Consider the following 19291-nt stretch of genomic DNA (forward strand, 5'->3'; position numbering starts at 1 on the left):
CTTGTGCAAAAGCCCACTGCAACCAAAGGAGCTACCGATTGCAAACACACAGGTCAGGATCCTATTGCCGTGTTTTTGGAGAACAGAAAACCTCATGCAAGAACAGCCTTACATTCAGCAGCAGCAGTCTCAATCATTTCAGCTCCAACTAGCAGCACCACAAGGCTCTAAAGGAAGAATGGGGAATTGTTTGCCACAAGAATCACTAGAGTCATTAGTCTTAACAAGAAAAAGTATGTGGGGTGGGGGGATCTATTTGCTTGCCATAATCACCACTGTAATGATTTAAAGCATGTGAAGCAGCTTCTGAATCTAATGGAGATGCCTTGTGTTTGCAAACATGAAACCTAAATGAAGTCTGAGGTGGTGATCAAAGGATGCTTTTGGGATCTCTGCAGGAAAACTAATAGGAAAATTCAAAAAAGGTCATATGCTTTGTTGCCTGCCTATGAGATTCTCCCAAAGGTCTCTGAACTGCACCTCATTTCCACCATGGAATTTTAAGTAATTATGGGGATGTGTGGCTTCCTTACCAGCATGTCAAACACTTCACATCACACTCCGAGCGCTGGTATTTGCCTTGCACTTTGTTCAGTGTTGCAGGGGTTGGTTGGCTATCCGCACATGCAGAACCTCAGTGGAAGGGATCAATTTACAGGCAGTTTTTGGAGCAAGGGGGATAAAAATTCCTCAAGAGGGTCTTGCAGGTCTCTGCAGCACTCAGGAGAAGGAGGCTTTGAGTCTGAGTTGTCTTTAGATGTTCTAAACTACTTCACAGGCATTAACTATGCCTATTTCATACACACAATCCTACCTTAACCAGCTCCCCTGAGTAACGCGCATGGTGTGTGAGCTTTTCTGCATATTCAGCTGACAAGGGACGGCCTGAGGAATCTGCACTGCTCCCACAGCTCTTTACACATTCCTCATTAGAGAGCCTGGATTGGCAGAATAAAAACAGTAGCCAGGAAAAAAATCTAGGAGCAGCAAACAGAGCTCCAGGAATCGGACAGGAACTTTGGCACAGGCTGCTACAAAGGTTGCCCTCTCTTGTACTTCTCTGCCCATTGCAGCAATGAATCCCTGGCTACCCTGTAACTTGGTGATGAGAAGAGAGTGCCTTTTGTCACCCCACTGCTCTCTTAGACTCCATCATACCCTGACGTTCAAGGTTTTGCCATGGAGCGCAGAAGTCACAGAGTCAAACTTCCTCAGGTGGAGGACTCCAAACCCTCAAATCCTACCTGCTGAGTGGGTGCTCTCACCACTACATCAGCAGGTAAAATAGGAGCAGAAGTATTTTAAGAGTCTTCAAATATATGACCTTAATTTAAGAGAGGTTTCAGAGTCACAGAGCAGATAAGCCCAGATGACAGTATCACACACTTCTCTCTTGCGTTGCATCTTGGTTGTGCATCACTGTTCAGCACATTAGATGTTGTGAATCACATGGTTAAACATCGATTTTACCCACCATTCAATACACAAGGAATTGAGGAGTTGCTGAGTAATGTATTGAATTTACACAAATTTTACTCTACTGAATTTAAAACACTATAAATTCCCAGAGCCTGAGACAACTCGGAGGAGCTGCAGTTACCGCATTGTCATACAATTCTGACATGAAGCACTGTCTGCATAAACTCTCTCCACCTTAAGGAGTAGTTAGGTCCAAGTGTATAGCTGGACATAGTATAGTTTTCCATTTTAAGGGGAATCCTTATAGATTGGAAATCCACCCTGGTTTCTGCCAGAAAAAGGCATGCGAGTCTTTTACTCAAATGCACACTGCCTTGTATGATGCAAGGATTTCAGTGGCCTTTGTCACATCTATTCTGATCTAACTCCACTTTGTGTATATTGAGACAGCAGCAGATTCTTCTATGGCCAGTAATGGACTGCTAAAACAATAGAGTGTACCAGCACAATTTTCAAAATGATCAGAAATAAGTTGAATAAAAAGGATATATTTGAGTAAAAACCTTAATAAATGGCACGCCAGTTTCTTTTTGGCAATTCAGGAGACAATGCCACAAATTCTGATGGTACACAAACTATGCAGAATCCTAAAGATGAACACTAAGCACAGTTAGTGCTATTCAATGTTGACAACCAATCACTGACACAAGTAACTATTCTAGATGTTTTTAAGCATCATCCAAGAAGATATCACTGTCCTATTACATTCTGTTTACACCAGCTGATTAAGCATTTATTTCAAGTTCCTATTAGTCCTGTGAGTTACTGAATAAAGCATTTGCCTTGACTCAGGAACCTGCATCTACAAATCTTACTTAGTGGGTGACTTTCCCTTCTTGATTCAGTTTGTGCAGATATAAAACAGGGCTAATGATAATGACCTCCTTACAAATGCCATTAGGGATTTACTAATAAGCTAATTATTACTGGGGAATAAAACTTTATGTGAGGAACCATTTGTTAAAGCATCCCCATGGCTTATTCACACTCCGTAAGCGATTTATGAATGGTGCCTTAGAGGGAAGGTTGATGAAAAGTGCACCAGTGCTAAAGCAGCAAAGATCCAATGTTCAGGGGCACATGCCCAGCAAATAGGTGTGCTTTGAGGCATAAATGTGCACAACTTCTCAGCAGTTCTTCATCTTTTTGTGCCCCCTCATCCTTCCTCAGCTGCTGCTTTTGCTGAAAGAGGAGGTGGGGAATACTTTATGGAAGAAGGACGGGGCTACTATGGGATACTATATGGGATTCTTCCATGTTCAATCTTGTCACCAAATGAGTGACAAAACACTGCCCCTGCAGTTGTTTCTGCAGCATTATCCCTATCGGTAACAAGGGAAAGGATGAGGAGAAACTCTGCTTGGAACAAGTATATTGATTGTAGACAGAAGGATCTCCCCATTTGGTCTGGAGCACACACCATGACCTTTTAGACTATGACAGTGGTGAATAGTATAGAAAAACCTCATCTTCCACCTTATTTTGCTTCTGCGTGGGCAATATGAAATGTTAATAATGTATTTCTTCTTCCTTCCTCCTAGTAACCTCTTCAAAGGCTGCTCTTCATCACACACTCCCATTTAAACCTCTGCAGAGCACTTGGCTTGCCCAGCTGCAAAATTTGCTTGGGCTGCAAAACTTCTGAAATTTGACTGGGTGCCAAATGTGGCTCTTTGGCTCCCACCATCCCCTCAAATGAGGATTTTAGCCTCCATATTTACTTCTAAAAATAGGAATTCATCACTGCAAATTACAGTAAGGTTGCAAGCTGAAAAACATTTGAAGCACAAGCAGCGTTTTCCTCTACCCTTCCAGTTGCAGGGAATGATGAGGAAAGAAACAGGAAGAGCCAGTAGATAAATATCTGGCTCCAAACCTGGTGTCACTGGCAGAATTTTGGGTTTTTGATCATGGGTCAATGTACATGACAGCAGGCCTGCTGGTGACGGATGGCATATGCCTGTCTCAAAGGGGGAAAAGGGTCCTTGCACAGTGTTTGAGGGGAGGTGTGCTAGTGGGGTCTTTCGGTCTGCTTTCTCAGTGGAAGTAGGGATGGAAATCCAGGTGACAGCAAAGACACAGGAGTTGTTGATGTGCTATAAACCATGACAGCACCTGACAGTTGTTCATGTAGGAACTGGGGCTTCTCTCCCCAGAAACTCAGCAGGAACAACTGAAGTGCATCTACACCAATGCACACAGCTTGGGCAACAAACTGGAGGAGCTGGCAGCCACTGTGCAGCAGGAAAGCTATGACATAGTTAACATCATAGAAACATGGTGGGATGATTTGCACAACTGGAGTGCTGCAATCATGGCTATAAACTCTCCAGAGGGATAGGCAAGCAAGGAGAGGTGACAGGGTAGCCCTTTGTGCTAGGGAATGTTTTGACTGTCTAGAGCTTGATGATGGTGATGAAAGGGATGAGTGTTTATGGGTAAGAATCAGAGGGAAGGCCAACAAGTCAGGTGTCATGGTGGGTGTCTGTTACAGACCACACAACCAATATGAAGAGAAGGCCAATGGCATAGTGGCTTGTATCAGAAATAGTGTGGCCAGCAGGAATAAGGAAGTGATTGTCCCCCTGTACTTGGCATTGGTGAGGCTGCATGCTGAATACTGTGCTCAGTTTTGGGCCACTAACTCCAAGAAAGACACTGAGGTGTGGAGAGTGTCCAGAGAAGGTCAAAAAAGCTGGTGAAGGGTCTAGTGAACAAGAGCAGCTTAGGAAATTGGGGTTGATTGCCCTGAGAAAAGGAGGCTCAGGGGAGATCTTATCACTCTCTACAACTACTTGAAGGAGGCTGTAGTGAGGTGGGTGTCAGTCAGTCTCTCTTCCCAGCTAAAAAGTGAAAGGACAAGAGGAAATGGCCTCAAGTCATGCCATGGGAGGTTTAGATTGGAGATTTGGAAAAACTTCTTAATTGAAAGGGTTGTCAGGCATTGGAACAGGCAGCCTAAGGATTTGGTGGAGTCACCATCCCTGGAGCTATTTAAAAGGCATGTAGATGTGGTGCTTAGGAACATGGTTTAGCGGTGGACTTGGCAGTGTTCGTTAGTAGTTGGACTCAATGATCTTAAAGGTCTTCTCCAACCCAAATGATTCTATGATCCTACCATTCTTCTACAGTTCAGCTGTTTTAACTGTCAGAAAGGACTCTAAATAATGTCCAGTCATTGGCAGCTATGAGCAATGACACATGAATATAGCAAATAAATAAAAACAAGTAGGAAGAGAATCATGATGTGCTTTGGATAATGCCAACAAATGAAATTCTTATTCCTATGGCTAGGCAGGATGTCAAGGTGTACTGTGGGATTGTTCTCAACCAGATCTCTTGCTCATCCAGCAAGTCCACCACTGACCATACCATACCCTAGGTGACACTCCTGGGAGGTTATCAGACATGTCTGTGCATGGCAGGTCTCCTTGGTATTATTCTAGGTACTTTCCAAAATGGTGAATGCAGGCTGAGTAACGACAGGGAGTTACTGGGAAGCAAATCCTGCTGAACTCCCCTTTCTTGTGCAAAAATATAAAAATAAAAAATAATCCTAACTTTTCAAATCCTGAAGGGCCTCTTCCCTTGCATACAGTAATCTGTTACTGCTCATTTAATGGCAATTGTGTTCAAGAGCTCCAGCTGACAAAAATTACATAGCTGCAGCAATGAATGAAGCAGTGCCAACCACTACAGGATGCATTCGCAAGTCATACAGCCTAAAGATGGTTGCGACACAAGGAACAAGCTCTTGTAGTCAGATAACTGATACATGAACATATGAAAGATTACAGATGGCTTTCACCCATCTCTGTCTTATAGCCAAAGGTCAGGATCAAACTTCAGAACGAGTGGAACAAGAGGAAGAAAGCTAATGAAGTCAGTATTCTTGTGTGATAAGTACTGAGTAAAGAACAACGCTTTCTTAGCTGAAGTGGGGAAAAGCACATCAAGGGAAGAAGAAATCGAAGCCATTGAGAATCAGTACTCAGTAGGGGAGCTAATTCTTCCCAGTCTTGATCCTGGCCTTCTCTTCATAGACAAAAACATTACCTCAGACTTTATGCACTGAATCTTCACGAAGTGAAATCCATAGCATCGAACTGCAGGAATGATGAAGGTGGCTCAGATGAAACCATGATTCATTTCAAAGTTCTTATGTATTGAACAGAAACTGACACTCGGCTTCACTGTAAAACATCATCCTTTCAAAGCTCAGTGGTATGAGAAGTGCAAAGAGGGTCTGGCTTTTCACAGAGGCTTTATGTTTCAATTTGCTCAAAGCTGAGCAGACTGCTTATTGGGAATGGCACTCTGAAGGGGAGGTGGTTGGGCAGTGTGCAGGCAGGTTGGCTTTGCAGCCACACGCTGGATAACTTCCTCCCAGCAAAAGAAAGAAAGGCTCTGATTCTCCTTTCATTTACACCAGTGTAAATAACATGGACTATGCAAGTCAGCATAGAGAATCCAGCTTCAAGAACAGAAAGAGCTAGTCCAGAGAGAGAGAAAATTTGTCATCCTGAAAGTCTGCTGTGCAGATGTTTCTGCTATTACAGATGTCTTGTACAAAGCCCATAGCGGCATGCAATTTACATCTAATCCGGCCTAAGTAAGGACGGTTGTAAGGAACACAACTGCCTTCTTCCTTATTTCACTGATGTGGTGAGCCCTCATTGCACTGTCAGAAGTCCCTGCAGCACTCGTGGTAAATGACTGGGGACGGATACTTCATGCAAACACACAAGACAAATCATATTAAAAATTAAAAGTGAAGAAACAAACAGCTCGACTGGGACTTGAAAGAATAATAGCGGCACTCTGTGCTTTCCACTCACAGCTTATGTTCTCATGGCTGAATGAGTGCTGAAAATACTGAGGGTTTGATTTGGCAAATCTCTCACATGCAGAATCCCTGGGAGTTAAGACCACTCTGTCCTAACTGTGCCATTCTTACTGGCTCTTTTTATTTCAGTTTATTTCTGCTTCCCTCTTACCACTGCAAGAATACAGACAAACAGACAGCATCTGTGGGCAAGCCCTAGCTGGCATCTTTTCCACAATATAGCTGCTTACGTTACATAAAAAACTTGAATAAAAGTGCAAATTCCCTAAAGCTGGAAGTCTTACTCAGGTTCCCATCCAGGTCCCATTTCTCTTGAGAGAACTGTTTTTCTGTGCTTTGTAGTCTGGAAGCAGTTGCAACGGTTTCTGGTTGAAGGTTTCCTGTCATGGGGAAATTACCTTTGGATAGCCATGGCCTTAGTCATGCATTCCTCTGACCATGAATAGTTTTCTTATGCTGTATTTACACTGTGCTAACCACAGTAAAGCTGGGGCCTCTGATCTCTGCTGCAATGCACATCATCAATAATACCGAACTCTCAAATCAGTTGCTAGGGAGCTAGGGCTTCCACAGCTATGAGTGGTTATACCAGTGAACCTTCAAGAACTGGCATCTTCTCTCAGGCAGGGGTGAGGCACAGGGAATGTAAAGCATAACTCATTTGCTAAGGTAACACCTGGGGATATACCAGAACCCAGCCTTTCTAAGCCTGCCAGGAGGTAAAACATTCTTCTGTACAGACACAAACAGGTAATCAAATGTTGATATTATCTTATCACCAGACCTTCAAGAAATGCGTGTCTAAACCATTAGCTAAGCCTCCGTCCTATCTCATACCTCCCACTTTATTTGCTGTCCTCCACTATGATGACCACAGAGGCAGAGCTGAAAACCCACACAGACCCCTGTCCTGTGCAGACAGGCAGGGTTGGCATGTAATGTGCATGTTCTAGCCTGTTCCATGCTGACCTACCACTGTGATGAAACCTTGCATCCCTGCCCCTTCTGGGTTTTGTAACTAAAGGGACTAATTTTACTGTAGGTGGGGGGACGATGTGGCACTACCAAAAGGTATGAATAGCTGTTCCCTAGCCTCTTCCAACCTGAACATCAGAGCTGTGTGTAGTTTTTGGGAAAATAGGCACATCCTCCTGCAAGTGATTGTTATCCTCATTCCTCAACCCTTTTTCCTAGTGTTTGGGGAATAGCAAAATACTCCAGACCCTCAGTTCCCCTTACTGGTCCAGCTCCACCCTTCAGGATCCAGTCTACATGTGCACTCAGCTAAGTGTCAGAATTGCCATCACCATTAGAGAACTCTGTACCAGACAGATATTGAAGGCTTCTCCGCTTATTTCTGTGTGCTTACAAAATATGCACTTTGACTATCCTAACACTTCTTTTATTTAAAGACCAGACCTCGAGACTTCCACCCTGTGCTAGTTTCAGAAGCACAGAAACTGTGCTAGTTTCAGGGGGACTCCTCTGTGCTAATGAATGTCCCAGGATATAGCTGAAGGTTTCTCATCTTCAGAAAGTGCCTGCAGCAAGGTTCCCATGCTCTGTCCTTCCCATGGTTCCCTTCTCTCTCCGAAGGAGAGAAGCTGTCCTCTACCCGTGGGATCCTGCTGCAAGAAAACTTCTGCAAGAGAAGTGCAAGAAAGTCACCTTGTACACCCTCTTTGTCACTTGCCACTGTGTACCTGAGTATCCTGTCTTGTATGAAACCTTTAACTTCAGGTTAAAGCCATAAGGGATTTTCTTAAACTGGTGACTAAGCATTCATCAGAAAATGAAATGATGCTGGGAGAAAGTGAGTGTAGGATCTATCCTTATTTTAAAATTCAATTAGCAGCACAGCCATGATGAACAGCCCTGTGGTTATGTAGATTTAGTCATTAAGATCTCAGATTACATGTGGTGCTATTTCCCCTTACTCTCCCTTTTGCTGCCCCCAGCAATCCTGCCTGTTTTCAGCCTATCACAACACAAAAGGAAACAAATCACCAGGGGTTAAACAGCCTAAATTGGATTACAGTCATACTGTTCAGAAAATAGTGTATTGCTGGTAATTGCATTCCATTGAATAAATATCTCTACATTAGTTTACATAACATTAGTATTCTGACAATGATTATTCTCATTGTAATTTGCCTGTCCAAGAATAAGTGTAACACAGGGCTCAGAATCCAAGCAATTGATGTGTTCTGAGTGCTGGTGTTTGTTTTACAGATTAAACAACATCCAGGTTGGACATTAATAAAATCTTAGATCAGAAATAAAATCCCAGACCTTTCTTATTTCAGTCTTGCTGGAGAGTTATGAGCCAAATAACTCCAGGCCCAAACTTGTTCCTGCTGAAGTCGGTAGGAGTTCTGCTAATCTTTCTTGCTCAAGGACCCTCGGAATTGCTTTTATTTATATCACAGTAGCCTCCTAAATATCATGGTTCCAAAATATTTATGGATAGTCTGTGACGTCTATTTCGATATCAAAGAATTTCAGTCTAAAAAGGGACTGGCACAGTTAGGGGTAAATTTTACCTATGATGACTTCTCAGATATTTTATTCTAGCTTCTAGGTAACAGCTTGTCGCAGAAGTCTCCATACCTTCCTCCCTGCCAGCTTTACTGTGACCACTGATTGCAGTCTCCAAGCAGTTCACTGAGATGATCATCAACCACTCTGATTTTGTTCAGTGCCTGCTGTTCTTCACTTTCGCAGGGGGAGAGACAATGCCCCGACAGGCAGATAAAAAAGGATATAAAACAATAAAGGTAAAGAGAAATTTAGCCAGGCACTTCTCCAAGCTTCATGGGGTCATGGGAAAAACATCTCAAGTTTCTCAGTTTCTTTGGTCCTCCAGCTGACTTCGTCTCTGAGACTTCTGATGTTGCATAGGGGAGTTTAAGGACCTCTGCCTCAGTGGGCTGGCTGTCTATCAGCAAAGGGTATCACCAGTGTTCATGGGCCAGCAAGCTCTGGTGTGGAGCTGAGAAAGTAAGAGAAAGCAGGGGAAAACACTGGCAGTTAGAGAGACGGAAATACCACTTTGTTCCTTGCTGTCAGGCTCAAGAACAGCCCCACTACCCCATTGAGCATGGTTCTTAAAGCAGCCAATAGTCCTCCCTGGAAAGAAATACCCAGTGGCTGGGTATCTTACATTGGGCATTTGTACTAATTTTATTCCTCTCCCTTGCCATAGGTCCAGTAATGTCCCAGGGGAATTACACCATCCTTTTCTCTCAGCCACCGAGCACAAGCTATAAATGATATGGAGATTCAATAGCACTGTGCAACTGTACCAAGTTCTTGTCTCATCTGTCACATCGAAATGTTCTGGGCACCGACGTTTCCATGTTTCCAGGAGAATATCTTAGTGATGATGACTTCTTATGGTAGTACTTCGAACGGAAAGAGGTTTTGGGACGAGATGTCACCTTTCTTGCTTAAATTCAAAGAAACAAAGACTGTGAGGGCAAAGGAAGAGGGGACTGACATGAAAGAACAAAGGTGAGTGTCATAATGAAGGCTTGAATTAGCTGCACCTCTATAAGTATAAAGTTGAGAGACTGGTCATTGTTTACAATCTGAACATAATATTTGAATAAGGCTATCAATAATGGACAGCCGCTGGGAGGCAAAACCTTCCATGGCTGGCATTTTCCAAAGAATTATGGGACCTCAGAGTCCAATTTCCACGGGCCTCCAGCCTGTAATCTTGTTGATAAATCACTTCCATATGTAGGACTTGATGCTAAACATTGAGAACAACTCACATTTTACTGCCAGTACCAAATGCATGAGAGAGGAACAAAACACACTGCAAAAACTGTTATGAAACTGGAAACTGGGAGCAGCACAGGGCTGCATGAAGACAAAATTCAGAAAGGAGCTCAGCACCTTAGTCCTTTTCCTGGCAGCTGACACCACGTATGCAAAGACAGAAAGTGGCTATAGGCAGTGGTGACTGTCCGAAAAGCAGACATGGGGCAGAGCACCACACATTTGCTCTCAGCAGTATCTTATTCCAGTATGGGTGGTGGAAAGACCTTGTAAAAATATTGCTATTTGTGGGCATCATGTGTGATCTGGAAAAGTCAGAGGGGAGAGGGACAGACAGAGGCCATTACAGTTGGCTCCATCCAGGTACAGGAACCACAAGAGATGTTTTGCACTAGAGAAACAGACTGTTTTGTTTGGAATCAGGCAGGCACAGGGAGGACTGGCTGAGAGGACTGAGGTCAGTACCCTAATGGTGACACTGCCTGAGGCATCAGCACTGCACCCTGGAACTTTTCAGAACATGAATATCCATTATTTATTGCACATTCTCTTTGTAAGTACATCTCGAGCTCATGCCAGGCACATGTATTTGAGGCTGGGGTGAATGAGGATGGATCTATTCCCCACACACAAAGTTCTACCTTCTGCCAGGTTTCCAAAGTAATAAAGCAATCCCAAAACCAGCAGAAGACTCCTCTCTTCATTTAAGCAAAAGACTGGATAACCCCTACTGCAGTAATTCCACCAATCTTCTTCTGCTGAAACTAGCACAAGTGAGCCCAGCGATGATGATAAAAGCTGGGGCCATGCTTCCCAGAATGGGGGATAGTGCAGAACTAATTCATCCTGGTTTTTAAAGGGGAAAGCTAATAACATTGGTCAGGATTTAAGAAAAATGAACTTAGGGCACTGACCCAAGACACAGCAATTTGGAAGCTGGAGGAGAGATAAACAGAACCTATTACATGGCAGCAGCATTTAGCTATAGCGAGAATGCTGATATCCGACATCTGAGTCTTGGCTCAGTAGCTACAGATACCATAAAACCACCATGTGCAATTAGACACAATCTGTGATGTGTATTTCATAATAAGGCCAGAAGTACCACAGCACGGTTACTGACTTCATTCACAAACTACAAGCATGATCTTTCCAGGTCACCATTAAGGTCATTGTCTAGCAACAGCAAAAAATCTTCTGTTTCCTGAGAGGTATTTACAATCTTCCCAAGGCTGAGTTAATTAGTCTGATTTTATTTTACTTATGACATTAATCTTGGTTTGGGGGGCAGGGGAAAAACCCAGAAATAAAATGGGAAAAAAATCCTGTTCCAGAAAAACAAAACACATAAATCTGATCACGGCGCATTTTTTCATTACTGTGCAAAAATAAATCACAATCTAAATTTTTACTGAAACACCATAGCTGGTTTTGCTGCCTGCATTTAAAACAGCCTAAATTCCAATATGTTAGTGGTAAGTACTGCTCTTCTGTTCTTTTCCACTGGAGTTGCAAATGTAGGAATTTAGATTTCACCTCTCCTTCCCCAAAGCCATTATTAAAATCACATGCAAAACTGATCCTACTGAAAGCACAGTTTACTTGAAGCACCTTCGCTCCACTTGGCTAAAGAAGGAACTATAATCTGTGTGCTGGTCTCTGCTTATAAGCCATTTCTAAGAAACAAATACCTTAATCTTAGCAACAACAGGGTTTGGTATTTCCAACCCGAAGCCTTTAACAGAGAAACCTTTTTGGAAAAGTTAAAACCTAAGTAATCAAATTTTCAAAGCCTCTTTTGTGGAATGAATAAGGCTAGCTTCAAGAGAGCTAAAGGACCCTGGACATGCAGGGCACTCAGTGACTTCATTCCAGCATGGAAGACAACACCCAACTGCCCTTCCTTACAAGCACTGAATCCAGAAGTACCAAAGCAATCATATCCTTTCAGAGCTGAGCTCTCACAGCCTTGCTTACAAGAGTAGCATCTTCTCACAATCCTGTTTAGATCAGTAAAGAATGGAGGCAACCTCTGGCCATAAGGTATGCAGTTATTTGGTATCTGTAATGCGTATCTTTCATAAAACCTAATGCTGCAGTCATTTTAGCACTGTGCTGAGCCTGGGTTTCAGACTTCAGTCCATCAGTATGTCACAATTTCTAATGGGGAAGAGAATTCATGAAACCCTTGACCAAAAGAAGAGCAATCACTGCTTGAGCCTGTCAGTCCCACCATGAGGCAGTGACAAGGTCCCCTGGGTACCACTGCAAACTAAGAGGGTACTATTCAGCAGGGACAGAGTGCACACACAGTCCTACAAAATACATACACCTTGGGGAGACTCAGGGAAGCAGCTCTGTGCTTTGTCACCTCTTCAGATGACTGGTATATCTTCAAGGATAAGAAAAGTTATTTTCTCAGGCCTCCATAGACAGAGACATTTCCAGGCAGAAAAGTGTTTCTACCTTTGAAGTCCAGGAAAATCAGAACTCAAGTATTTAAGCAAGGAGAGCCTCAAGGGGTTTTATCTCTTTATGGAGTTTCAAACCAAACAGATTTTATCCAGTTCTCCCTGAATCAGACTCCAGGATGGAGCTGAAGGAAGCTGTAAAGTGGATGCACTGGATCTAGTGTTATTAATAGGCAGATCTACTGTGTCCTGTGAGAACCACAGAATCATAATTTGGGCTGAAAGACACCTTGAGAGGTCATTTAATCCAATGCTCTGTGCAAAACAGGTCTACTTGGATCAGGTTTCTTGGGGATGTGTCCAATACAGTCTCTAACACTTCTAAAGGTGGAGATTACACAGCGCCTCTGGGCAACTCATTCCAGTATTTGACCACCCTCTTCGTAAAAAAAACCCAACACCTTAATATTTAAAATGGGATTTTCCATATTCCAACTTACATCTGTTGGCTCTGTCACTGTCCTCACATTGGAGAGCCCAAAACTGAAGCAGCACTCCAGATACAATCTCACAAGTGCTGAACAGAGGGGAAAGATCATCTCACTGGACCTGCTGGCTATGCTACTATTAATATAGCCAGGATGCAGCTGGACATGTTCGAAATACGGCTATTATATGATTTTAATTAGTCTGCACTGCAAACCCAGAACTGGCAATGTTTCGCTTTCATGCTTATGGAAGAAGATGCAACTGAGACTCTAAAAGGCCACAAACTGGGTCAGAGTTCCTCACGGGTGAAGAGTGAAATGGGGAAAAAGAAAAAGTAAGAAGAAAAATGAGTGATGTTTCACAGGACTTGTGAATCTTGCTGAATTTCATTAATACACAAAACTGCCCCGTGTCACACAGCCATGGAGGCACCTCTCTAGAGCACCAAAATCAGACTGATTTCTCATTTTCCCTGTTGTAACTAAACTACAGTTGATGACATCTAATCCTGAAGACATTACCTTCACCTAGATTTTACTGTTAGACCTTTGAACAAAGAAATGGCACAGCTATAGTAATTGTTTGTCCCGATCTTCAAGTCTATACCAGCAAAATAACACTGTCCTGCTTCTGAAATGCAAAAAAAAAGAGAACACCCAGTAGAATTCAGTAGAATTAGACTGTTGAGTTGAGCATTCCTAGAAGAGCACAAGGCATTCACAACTTCACTCATTTTCACTTAAAGCCTGTTGCAGTCTTTCCTTCAACTTAACTATGAATTAAAGTTAGTTTATAACAACAAATGAAGGACATTTCATGTGAAAAGTAGGAATCTACATCTTCCTTAGAACAGTGCCTTTATACTGCTTATTCTAGTACAAAAGCTGCACCGAAAAATGGTTTAACATTGAAATCACTTTGGATTTGAGGCAGTGGAGATTTAAGCAGATTGTTGCAGACACTTATACAGAAAGTGCTTTGGTCCCTTGGCACTGTGGCCTTGCTGTTTTCCAAAAAAGAGTGCTCATATTTCCCCCTGCAGATGATTTATCTTTACCCACAGCTTTGCTCATGCTGTTATCTCCTTCATGTGGAACCATAAAACACTTAAATCAGAGCAAGAGAACACCATGCTGCACAGAAAGAGACACGAAAAGGGATTTGGTGTGGAGCTGACAACTTTAACGTATACAGGGACTGTCTGAAATTAAGCACTGCCTGTAAGAATGAGTGTCAAGGCCAGTCTGCAGCTGGTCTCACATGCGAAGACAGAAAGCATCATCACGCTGCTTTGTGTGCTGCTGAGTTGAGATGTGTTCAGAGCCCTGCCCTGCCCCTCTGCTCTCACAGCCAGTGGAGGAGGATGAGCTGGAATGGCCAAGGGCTTCCCTGAAGCAGCTGATGTGATGGGTCAGACTCCTGCCTAGCAGACAGCCCAGGGAAGGAAAGAGGAGAGGGAGAGAAAATGAAAGAGCAATGAACAGCTCATTGCTTTATGATGCCTTCTTTCCCTATTTCCCCAGGTGGAATCAACACACATAACCAAGCAGGAGAACATCTGTCTTCAGAAAGCCAAACACATACAGTTGTCAGTTCTAACAGGAATTAAAATCATTATTATGAGTACACACATCATTATCCATAGAGCACTTTATAAACCCAACCCAGCAGCACCCAGCAGGCCAGAAGCTTCCTTGACAGTAGATTCTACTAGGAATACGATTTTCATCTAACTAGTTCACAGGATTGAAGGAATAACCATCTGCTCCTTGCTCTCCTCCCACAGGTACTAACAAAAAGGGCTTAGTAGAAGTCAAGGGTAATACTGATGCATTCTGAAACAAGAAGTACAGCGGCATTTCTGTATGCTCAGCACAGTGGCATTCCATGATGCTCATGTGCCTACTGCAAAGGGGCAGAAGTACCTGCTATTTGCTGTGAAGCTGAGCAGGTTGTCTCCAGGTGTGCACTTAAACAAGGTAGAAAATGGTTCTTGGTTGCAGGCAGGAACGAATCCACAGAAGTGGCTTCAGCCTGCCTTAGCTGGGCTGGTCCCCTGTGGCCTCCAAGGTCTCGGCAGCATCACTGGTGAGTTATGGGAGAAGGATGCTTGCAGCCGGGGAAGGTGTTTGGCATGTGTGCTGCAGGCATGTGCTGTATGCTGTGTCCAGAGGCAAGCCTGGGTAAAGAGTTAAGAACCTCCCTGAGCACTGATTCAAACTCAGACACTCCTACTGCCTGGAAAAACAGCACCTACCTAGCAATTTCCTTCTCTGTCTCCATGGACCTTGTTAGCAGGCACCTCAGGACCTTAATGGGTTTATTTATCTTTGCAGCTCTTCAGTGCAACAGGTAGGAATAGCTTCTATCCACAAATGGAGACCAGAGACCTGGAAGAATAGATCCTCCCATTCCATTTCCTCCACCTCTCAAGGATGTCATACTGCTCTCACCCAACTTTGTTGCTGCCTCAGACTGATGCAACTCCATCCCACAAGCTTCCCCGAGCCCTGCCTCAACGCTAATGCCCCAGAGCAGATCCTTCAGCTGCCTGTTCCCTCCCTGTCTTGCTCAGCAAATCCCTGCCCCATGAGCCACTCACAACACACCCGGGGCAGATGCAGGTTCACTCTGTGCATTCATCTGCGGTGAGGGCTGTAAACAATAACAACTGTGACACAAGGTGAGAGCAGAGAACAAGCTGTGCACTGTTCCCTTCCACCCTGCACTCACACATGGGGAACCAGGTTAGCCCCAGGTCTTCCCCAGTGGAGATGGCTGTGTATAAACCCCACAGGGGCTCCCCCTGCAGCACTGCAGCCTCAGCAACTCAGGCCAGCAAAGGATGAGTGCTGCTCGGCTGGATTTGGAACAGGTCCAGCCTCAAACATCACTTTCGCAGGTGGTTTGAGGCTTTGTGTCTCTGATGCTTTCCATTGCCTGGGGAAGACATTAACCTGTTTCATCATGTAATGGGTGAATGACAAGGCTGATTACCCTCCCAGCTCCTGCTCCTCTACCCTGCCATGGGCCTGCAGAGATGGTTGTGGGGAGCAGCTGTGGCCAGTACCTCTGGGTCAAATCAGCAAGCATCCAAAGATGCGATAAGGACAGCAGACTTCACAGACGTGTTACCACTTTGTGCATCGCTACATGTTCTGTCATGACCAACCTCATAATCTGGCACAGACACCACCAGTGTCACAGAAAGGGACACTTTGCTCGGTGGTTCCTCTGTTCCTACCAATTTAAAATGGAGGCATGAGCACATATTCACAGAATCCCAGAATGGTTTGGGTTCAAAGGGACCTTAAAGCTCATCCAGTTCCACCCCCCTGCCATGGGCAGGGACACCTTCCACTAGACCAGGTTGCTCCAACCACCATCCAACCTCACCTTAAACACTGCCGTGGATGGGGCAGCCACAGCTTCTCTGGGCAACCTGTAGTTACATCATAGATTTGCTGGAAGGAGTGATGTTTGTTACTTTCCATATTCAACTGTTTTATTAGCAGCATGGCAACAGCCAAAGGAAAGACTCCTTCCCTTTACTAATGGTTTCTGCTTAGGTATTGCACACCAGGAGCAATCATCTCAAGTTTCTCTACTGAATGCAGCAGTCCCACCCTTTCCTAGCTGCATACAGAAGGACGTGCTGTGCTACCAAGGCAGCCAGCAGTTCATTGATGTGCTAAGACACATTAAAGGAGGAGCTTCTGGTATAGAAGCTCAGTGTGGGAGAGGGATAAGAGATGCAAGAGGCTAGCAGTTCTCATGCTGGAAAGATGCATGTGCAGTACCTCCTTCCTTGTTATGTTTGAAATACAGTTGCTATTTTCTGGGGGAGGAAAAAAAAAAGACTGCATTTTAATCAAGCTTTGCCTGCTGCTTAAGTCAGTTTGATAGCAATTCCTAAGAATCCAGGCCTCTACTGACATATGAATTACTTCATTTTCATTTGCTGGAATGCACCAATTAAAATCTCACAGTGGAAGAGCTTCTTCTGAGATACTGCTTGAATGTCTCAGTCAAAAACTCTGTGGCTTCGGCAATCTCAGCAATTTATTTTGCAACAGATCACATTTAGTCACAAATTACAATGTTGAAAGTAGTTAACAGAACCATAAGCTTCCAGCCAGAGTTTTAGGACAAACTGAGTTTGCTGATGTGATAACCAAGGCACTTAGAATTTCCCCTCTCGGTTCTCAACATGTGGGTCTCTCTCTGATCAGCAGCTTGCTTCACTTTCAGGTCTTGAATATATAGTGGGCCATGCTACACTATACCGAATACCAAAGGTCATATGTTAGAAGCACATAGATGTCAATCTCTTTGTGTTATTAAAGGTCTATAGGCTAAATGCAGATAAAATCTTCCTGACACCAGAGGCTCATTATATCTCTCCTGTCAGAATATCATGAATCTCAAGTTTTAGAAATACCAAGATTCATTTTTCAGCATTTTGAGATGCATAAATTTTATGGCTATCTGAATTCCCAATATTTCTCCTGGAGGTACAAGCAGAGCCAGCAAGCAGTGACAGCTCCACACTCATTTCACACACACGCCCAAAGTCACAAACTAGTTGTGCCCTGCCCAGGCTCCAGCAGAGGTTATCAGCATGGCTCTAAGGCAACAGAAACCCAGAGGAGCTGATACGTAGTAGTAGCATCTGGGTTACACCAGTCATGCAGGATATGAGGCCCAGAGCCCCAGCCTGCTCCTGAGAAAACATGAACAAAGCTCTTCCATGAGCATGTTCTGAAAGCAAAACTTTCAGATCTTTCTGGTGGTTCTGACTGAATTACTGCTGAAGATATTGCATGATCATGAGATATCTGAATAGCTGTTAGAAAGGACCTCAAAGCACTCTCAACTCCTTCTTGCATCTAAGAGCCATTGTCATACTTTTCTCTTTTTCCCAGCTGACTGAATGGGTATTTAATGAGCCCATACAAAGCAGAGCAGCTTCAGTGGGACAGAGAGAGCTTGGCTTGCTCCAAAATAGCCTACAGTCTGGTGGCTTTCAGTACTCTTCTGGGAGATATCAGTTCAAGTTCCTTCAGTAAGATGAGAGACTTCAACCTTGGTCTTTCATACCCCAAGGAAGCAATCTGAAATATTAATGCTTTTTATTAACTGATGTGGCACCATTTCCTCTTGTGTGTGAGAAACAGCCAATCTCATTAAAGTACTTAACCTTGGGAGAGTATTAGGCTGTGAACACGATGAATGAAAGGAAGTGCCGGATTCCAATGGCTGTCAGGATGCTAACTCTGTCCTATTCCCCACCAGCTACCTCAGGCATGCCAGGTTTGATGTATCTGATTTTAGTGTCATTCCTAGCTTTACAGGAACTTGGTGCCTGATTCAGGAATGCAGTTTCCACTGGAGGCCAAAGAGGGAACAAATGAAATGTTACAATCCTGAATCCAAATTTCCATGATGGACTCAACTATGGCTGCAGTGGAAGGACACCCTCTCTCAAGGACACATCCATCAGGTCACACACCTCCCTCTATTAAGGGCATGACTAGTTTCTACAGAACTCTCTGGAAGAGCACCCACAGACTTCACTAGGAAGTGGTTTATTCCTCCACTGCCCTAATTCCACCATGGTGTTTAAGCACTTTTCTTTGCTAGGTTTATGATGTAGAGTGCTTACATGCCAAATGGAGCATAGTTTACCTCCGTTCTCATAAAACTCTACTGAAAAAAGAAATGGAAGCTATTAAATAATTCAAGGGTGTCATAGCCATCAACTGGCTGAATACCTGTGAAACACAACATGCTTACAAAACACTAAACCTTGTCTTACTCAGAAGCACTGCTAAGGAAAAAATATAAATGTATAACAAGCAGACTTATTTCTTCTCATAGCAGATACTTTCTTAATGACAATAATAATGGGAACACAAGGACAAACTGTGATTTCAAATCAGTATCACCCTTTTAATCTCTGGATATAAGACCTGTATTAACACTAAACATAAGACAGCTTTGGAACATGAAGATGATAATAGCATTGGGGCAACAATATAACTTTGAGACCTCAATTCTCAAAAATAAAGAGCTTAAGTTTAAAGCAACCAGAAGTAGCACCACAGAGGTTCCTGGATTGTACCAGCTAGAGTCAGATAGACTAATAATAAATGTACTTTTTCTATAGATGGTCCACAGTCTCTAAGCCAAGAGGTAGAGTCCCCTCTGTGTTCTGTATACATCAATGGACTATATAGCCATAGGGTGGTGGCTAGCAGGTGCAGAGGAAGGAAGTTGG

This window comes from Pezoporus flaviventris, unplaced genomic scaffold, assembly GCF_033815535.1.
Source record: "Pezoporus flaviventris isolate CSIRO_AGI_PZ_B2104156 unplaced genomic scaffold, CSIRO_AGI_Pfla_v1 ptg000007l, whole genome shotgun sequence".
In the NCBI taxonomy this organism is placed as follows: domain Eukaryota; kingdom Metazoa; phylum Chordata; class Aves; order Psittaciformes; family Psittacidae; genus Pezoporus; species Pezoporus flaviventris.